The 7,735-nt window shown below is 32.2% G+C and overlaps 1 protein-coding gene across 1 annotated transcript in view; it reads left to right on the plus strand.

The window, feature by feature from the left end:
- The window catches only part of LOC107455455 (HECT, UBA and WWE domain containing E3 ubiquitin protein ligase 1), a gene marked incomplete in the record, with an annotated part of 276,027 nt that overhangs the window by 193,155 nt on the left and 75,137 nt on the right, over nt 1-7,735 (plus strand).

Consider the following 7,735-nt stretch of genomic DNA (forward strand, 5'->3'; position numbering starts at 1 on the left):
TATTTTTGCATATTTCATCAAAAATATTACGTCGTTTTTCGGCAGTTGGCGCCATGTATTGTACGTGATATTTAGTATTCCGATATTTTAATAATATGTTATTGTAACATGAAAAATCGAAAAGTGGAGGAAAACAGGAATTTTTAAACCGCTCACTGTTTGTAATTTTGTTTTAAGTTTCTCTTAGCTTAGGGGAGAGTTGGACAAAACGGGTTACCATTATGGTTTTTATTTACTTGGGTGTATGTGTTAAGGAAAACCAATAAAAAATTTTTTGTAGCTACAACATTTATTGAAGCACACAAAAAACATATTTTAAACTAATTTTATTGACTGTGAAATAGAAAAAAAAATTAATTTCCACCCTCTTACATATCCCGTTTCAGCATACCTGGGTTGGATAAAACGGTATTGGGTTTACAATGTTTAATTTTTTGCATAAAACTAAGTGAAAAGCATAATTAACTGACCGAGAACTGCAAAACAAAATTTCTATAAATTATATTCATGGGATTTTACTGTTCTAACACTTTTATATAGATTGTTGTTTTATAAGTAAGTACACAAAAAATATGATGCTACATTTGTTTTTAAAGACTATGAGTTTTCAAACATGAAGACTTATTTCCGCAATTTTCGTTGTCGAGATGTGCCTTGTGCTCTTAAGAGAGACTTCGTAGCAGCCTTTTCTTCGATTCTCTTGGTTTTTTCTTGTACTTTAATCATCCTTTCCTTTTCTTCCATTTCTAATTCACTTTTATATGGAGATGATGTTATTACTACAGTTTTTTTCTTTCAATCAGCCATTTTTTCTGGGCGAGGTCCTTTTACTTGAGGTATAGGTAGAACACACTTTGGAGAGGTTGAAAAGGGTAGCTTAGGGGGATAACAGGAGGGTTCTAATCCATTCTCCCCTGAAAATGTTGCAGATTGGTCTTCTCCTCCGATGTCCCTCAAAGATGCTGAAGGTTGCTCTTGGTCTTTTCCCACATCAGTCTGGTGCCCAACGCCTGGAAGATCTTGCTGCTGGTCTGACATTAGGTGATCAGTGGTGAAAGAGGGTGCAAACAAGTGATCTGGGAAGGGACTTATTCCAGTTTTGCTGAATCCTTTAACGGCAGTTTCTGCAACAGCTGCCCGTGAGTAGGCTGCATTGAACAGTTTTGCAACTTCATAAATTGTCACGCACCTACCTGGATGATTGAACAGCCACTTTCTAACTTCTTGTTCAGAATACGTCATCAGTGGAACCATGAAGCTGACATCCAGGGGCTAAAGGCGATGGATTGTATGTGGGGGGAAGGTTAGGATAATAATATTATTTTCTTTTGCCAAATTTGCGAGTTCCAAACTTTTCGTATGGGTAGGGTTGGAAAATTCTACAAACTTTTTAAACCAAACAATGAAGGTCTTGGTGATCCAGCCAGTCTTGTGATACACTGCAAACGATCCTGGAAAAGCATCATCCATGAGTCTTGGGTTTTCCTTCACTCGAAATAGAAACATAGGAGGTACAAGCATCCCAGCTGCACTAATGCATGTTTCAACAGTAACCTAAACTCCCCGTTCGGCTGAAGACAAGCTACCCACTTGCTTTTTACCTCGTAGACTCAATACTTTTGAAGGCTTGTTTGGCACTGTAAGAATTCCTGTTTCATCAACATTGTAAATATAATTTGGAGTAATCTTATGTTTACTTAAAAGAGAATTCAAAAGTTCAAAAAACTACTAACTGCAGTGCGATTAAATCCTTTTGTTCAGGCCATACTTGTGGGTTCTGGATTTCGGAGGCTAAGTTCTTTATGTCTTCCAAGAAATGAATACAACCAACACTTTCTAGTCATTTTTTTCTCTGTGTTAAAATTAAGCTTAATATTGTTTCTCTCAGCTAACTCTAACGCTGGCATTCGCAGGTCCATTAAAGTTATACCAAATAGTCTCTCTTCTAGAGCCAAAACATGCCCAACAAGCGTTTTTTCTTGTTCAGCATTGAATACTGTCTCATATCTGCCCAACTTTTTCACTGCTGCCAATTCAGGAATCAATGTATTTGTACGAGCCTTTTTCACCTTTCTTGCAAGCGTAGATTTTGGAACTCCATGTGAGTCGGCTGCTCTTCTGAAACCCATAGTTCCATCTAGCACTGCGCAAACAGCTTCAGTCATGCTTGTCTCATTCCAGCTGTTTCTAGTTGAAGTGAATATTTGGGTGTCATTTTATTTTCTGTAACAATAAAAATTTTACTAGATGAAAACTATCAAGTATCGAGAATTCTTTTTAGAACTTACTATAAACAAATTTGTCATACTATTTCATAATTTTAATGTGCAATTATATTTAAAAGTTAGTTTCAGAAGGGTTTTTACAAATAAAATGCATAGGGCAAAACATACTTTCTTAATGTTCTTGAAATATAGCTGTTTATTTTAAAATCTTCGAGAAAGAATCATGCTAAACTCTTGAATAGTTAATGAATAACATATAATTGTTCTATCATCGTTTGATAAAAAAATATTCCTTGTTAGCTTTTACAGTGATCGTATTCTTTTATTTCCACTGACATACGCAGACGATATACAAAACATTTAATAACATGAAAAAGTCGTTGACACAGACGATATACAAAACATTTATAACAAGAAAAAGTCGTCAGGTTTCCTAGCAAACAGCTAGAGTTAGAATGTTACAATTGATTATTACAAGAGTTGCCAGCCGTGTTGAAACAATTATTAAAACTAACTCTCCATTGATGTCTCAACATCCCTGAAAGACTCTTTAATAATCAAGTATTTAAATTCTTCAGTAAACAAAGAGAAGAAATTCCTTTTCGAATTGAATGTCGATTGAATTGAGCAATCCAGAAAATTAAGAAGTTTATATATAAAAAAGCTCAAGTCTTCATCAGAAAAATACATTACAATTAGTTCTAAAGAAAGATGTGGAATCCTAGAGTCGAAAATGAAATACTTAATGATGAACGGTTAATAAACAAATTTTGCATTACTATATAAAGAGACTAAATTTTTCAAAATTATATATAGCTAATATAAATAAGTTGTTCAAAAGGCCTAGGCCTACATTAATATATGGCTATTTTAAAATGTCATAATCCATCAAATAAATAGGTGGATCAAATGGGACATAAAAATCTCTATCCCGTTTTATCCAACTCACAAGTGCCCCGTTTTGTCCGACACTTTTTGAAACAAACTTGGCTGCTGCCTAAATGTGAAAAGAAAATTAGATAGACTGCACGTAAAAATATTGGTAAATAAATGATTAATCAAATTTAATATTCACCGGAATTTTATTTCCATAAATGTAGGCAGTACAATGTAAAAACAGGGATGAGATTTTTCCGCTTTTTAGCGGATTTCCGCTTTTTAGCGGATTTCCGCTTTTTTTACTTTTGTGTCTCGAATATCCGCCTTTTTATCAAAAACTCTGATTGTCTAAAAGTTTCTCTTTTTTTAAAAAAAATTTTATATAAAGATTTTGCTTTTTCGAAAAATTTAGCGGTTGAAATAAAAGAATTATATTTATTTCCGATTTTCAAACATTAACAGAAAATTCATCCTACATATCTGTCAATCCTTCCACATTGTTAAATTTTAGCTATTTTCGCCGCTTTTACGCACAGAAAATACGATTTTCCTCATTTTTATAGGCCCGCCAGTTAGTTCGTATTTTCATAGTTCGTATTTTCGTATTTCAAACTTTTTAAAAGTCTCAAGCCCGGAATTTTCTAACATTTCGATTCTTATTCACGTGATTTGAATATACTACAATATGATTTTTATTTACGAGATTTAAAAATCGAATATCACTATTTGCATTTACGCGTTTTTAAAAACCTATGTAACAATTCGTATTCACACGAGTTTAAAATCAATTATCGCGATTCTTGTAAGAAGTAGGTTTTTTTAAAATTGGTTGCTATAAATTTGACTGTTTTTCTATCAACAATTATTAGCATATATAGGCATATTCAAAACTTACGTTCTGTGCTTGCAAAGAAGAATGTGACAAAGGCAGGTAAAGAAAGAAAAAATAGAATTTGTGAAAAGATGTTTGAAGATGGACTAGCGACTAAATTAATCACCAATCTGTTTCCCCTCATTCACAAGCTGCATTTTGAGAAATTTGACCTTGCAGGTCGTTGGGCTACCGAAGCTGGGATCAAAATTGTGATGGCATGTCTTCGGATCATCCTCAGGGATGTTTCCCAGACCGTCGCCAATAGCCCATTGTGCAGCTCTAGTGTGACGTAAATGAACAAATCAACAATCAATCGAGAAATTTGACCTTGTTAAAGGATTTTTTGCTGGTTTTGTAAAACATGAAGCGTTTGCAGCAAATTAAGCACAAAAAAAAGATATAGCAAACAAAAGCAATCACTTAAAAAATTATTAATTTTTTTGTGGAAAAAGAGTTTTTTAACTCAGCACCGAAATTTAAGAAGTAATGCTGCTGTTAGTTATGATATAAAATGCGAAATTCTTATATGAGAAATAATTATCTAAACAGTTGCTGATTATCATGTAATTTTTTCAAACTAAAATAGCAATTTTTGTTGTTTGCTATCTTAAATTGTCAGGAATTTATTATTAAACGATTGCACATGCGTAAAATTTACTCACGTGGAAATTCAGCTCTTTTGCCTTTTGGCCATTCGATTTATTTATCTTTTTATTGCTTATTAACTGTTACTTTTTTTGTTACGCTTGTTAACTTGTTTTTTTTTTATCGTTATTAGTTGTTTGCTTCTTTTTTGTAGTTATTCATTGTTAGTTTCTTGCCATTAATTGTTACTTTTTTTGTAGTTCCTTGTTAGCTTTTTTTTTCTCCCGAGGTGAGTGTCTTTTGTTAAAACAAAACGTTATGTAAAAGAAAAAACGAGAACAATAATCTCGCTCTGAAGAAGAAACGATTATTTCTTTTTCGGATTATTTCATCTTGAATTATTTATCGTTCGGATTATTTCTTCTTGATTACATCTTATAGATTATTATTTTAATTAATGAAATTTCTAAAGATGGGACAGTTTTAAATTCACCCCACCAAAATCTACAATTGAAACAAAGCTTTGGTTTTTCTGAAATTAACAGCGTAATTGAATTATCGTAATATACGGGCGCCATATTGGAAATTCCGGAAGAGATCCGAAATTCTGTAAATTACGAAATACGGAATTTCGTCGGTCCCGTGAGTGCCAAATTTTGGGTCCTATACTGTAATGTAAAAAAATCATTTATATTAAAGTAATATAAATATAGTTATTTAAATTTTTTACCTAACGGTGGCACCAACAGCCGATTTTAACATGTTCTGAGCAGTTTGTCCAAAATATACAATAGCAGATTACATTCTTGATTTTATTATAATTATACATTTATAAATTTTAATTTTTATTTTAATTTAAAACATTAGTAGTATTTATAAGGAATTAATGTTATATATTCACTTTTGCCGCTAAATCGTTATTATGGGTGCGGCGTTTACAACATGTGCGGTGTTTGCCATGATTTTTTTCTTTCAAGTCTCATTATCACAAGTGCGGCGTTTACGATAGGTTAACGCTTCTTCCATAAATTACGGTATAATACCAAATAAATATTGAATCTTAATATGTACTAAAATAGTTTTGTTTAAATTTTTTGGGTTTTTGCTTAAACCTTAAGTTTTTTCAATTAAAATATTTAGTTCAAATTTATGTTACTCATTAAAATAAGTGTGAAGTTTTTTTTTACAACTTTATTCTGTGGGCATTATAGTTTTTTTTTTCATGGTTTATAGTATCTCTTTTCCCCAAATATATATTAAGTCAATAATAAAAGGAAAAAAATCAAAAAAAAAAGTCTTTTTTTTCATTTTTGAATAAATTCTAATAATTAAAAATATTTAATTTTCTGAAAATATGTTATTAAGTTTACTAAGAGTAATATTTAGTGTTTAGCAATTGTAGGATAAAAATTATCAAATTTGCCACCAATATAAATAAATAAGTGACCTTTCGTTAGTCAACCAGCTGTGCAAGTGGCCTTTTTTTAAAAAGGTTGTGCTCCCCTATTTTAAGGCAAAGACATCTGGTACAAAAACTTATTTTCTCTCCATGAATATACTTTTTTCCCCTGATAGATTCAGATTTATTACCTTTAGAATTTAGGGTATAGCCGCAATATTGAAAAAAAAAGTTGGCCAGGTTGTCAAGCAGTCATTGTGACTGACTGCAAAACCAATGTTTGCAGATTTAAATTCTGTTCAGGACATGGATGTTTCTCTCTGTGTTTCATCTTCTGTTGTGTGAATGTGAACGGATCTGTGGGAGTGTGGTGTGGGTAATATTGCTCGCCTCTGTGACTTAGATTCACAGGTGCGCACCAGGTAATGTTAAATGAGCAACAATCTGGCACAGTTGAACCAACCAGAAACTCTTAAACCAGCTGTTTCCAATTTTTTCAACAATGGGATCCTTAGTTATTGACCTATTTTTGAGAAACTTGACTTAATAGTTGTTCATCAACAATTTTTAGATTGTGTTTTATGTTTAACAGTTAAATTTTGAAAAGCCTCAAGTGACATTTGGTCTAACTGAAAATTAGTTTTTGATGTATGTATAAGCTGAATAAGAATAAAAAAAAGCCGTTATGAGCGTTGAGAATGATTATCAGGTAAGCCAATTTGGTAACAGGGAGCCTCTGTGACCTTTCCACGGATATATATAAGGTATGTATAAGCTCAATACGAATAAATGAAGCTGAAATATGTTTTTCCTTGAAATGGAGAAAGACCGTTATAGAGGTGGAAAATGATTATCAGGTAAGCCAATTTGGAAACAGGAGCCTCTGTGACCTTTCCACGGACCCAAAGGATTCCGTGCAATATCATTTTCAAATCACTATCTTAGACAATTGATAGTTGCATAAACATTTTAATGGAATAAGCTTCTAGCAATAAGTATCAACTATTATGAGAAAATGATGCTTAAAAAATGGTCATGCAAAATTTATATGCATTCCTTCCCAAGGCGAACATGGATAATCCCAGTAGTGTTCTTGAACCTGATTTTACTCTGGTTTAATTTTAGATAGGTTCTGCTGGTGGTATTCATTGTTATTTCTCCTGCAGATCTAGCAATAAGCATTTGTGGTGATATCTTGCTCTCTTGTTTCTGATAGAACCGCACCTGGCTATCTTAGGAATTTGATGTACTACCTCTGCATATAACTATATTACCACGTCTGAAAGAAAAGTAGTCAGTTATGCAGCTGAATTTAAAGTTATCTTAAAAGCTGGGAAGCAGGACTTCAATTTGATGTGGATAAATCAAATGTGCTCTTATGATGCAAGGACAAAGAAAAATGAGTAGGAAGTAACCATTCAAGATGATTATTTTGGCAAGGCATATAAGCATCGCCGGATTTAGAAATTCTGCTCCATCGTGTGATTTTATAAGAGCGAAAAAAAGGTTATGGTATTTCTTCCATCAATATTCGCCACAAACCCAAAATATTAGTAAATATGGAAATAAAGAACTTTGTGATCAAAACATTCCTCTGTTGGTCCTAGAACCCTAAAACTTTCTATTCAAAACAAAGAAATACTGAAATTAAAAATAGTATATTTTATCGTTATTATCATTGAAATTTCCTTTTATACATTTAAGAGAGCAAATTATTCTTTTTTAGTTAGTCTTTTTAAAAGTTACTTTGTGTAAATATATATATATTTATAT

The sequence above is a fragment of the Parasteatoda tepidariorum genome, chromosome X1 (assembly GCF_043381705.1).
Source record: "Parasteatoda tepidariorum isolate YZ-2023 chromosome X1, CAS_Ptep_4.0, whole genome shotgun sequence".
In the NCBI taxonomy this organism is placed as follows: Eukaryota; Metazoa; Arthropoda; class Arachnida; order Araneae; family Theridiidae; genus Parasteatoda; species Parasteatoda tepidariorum.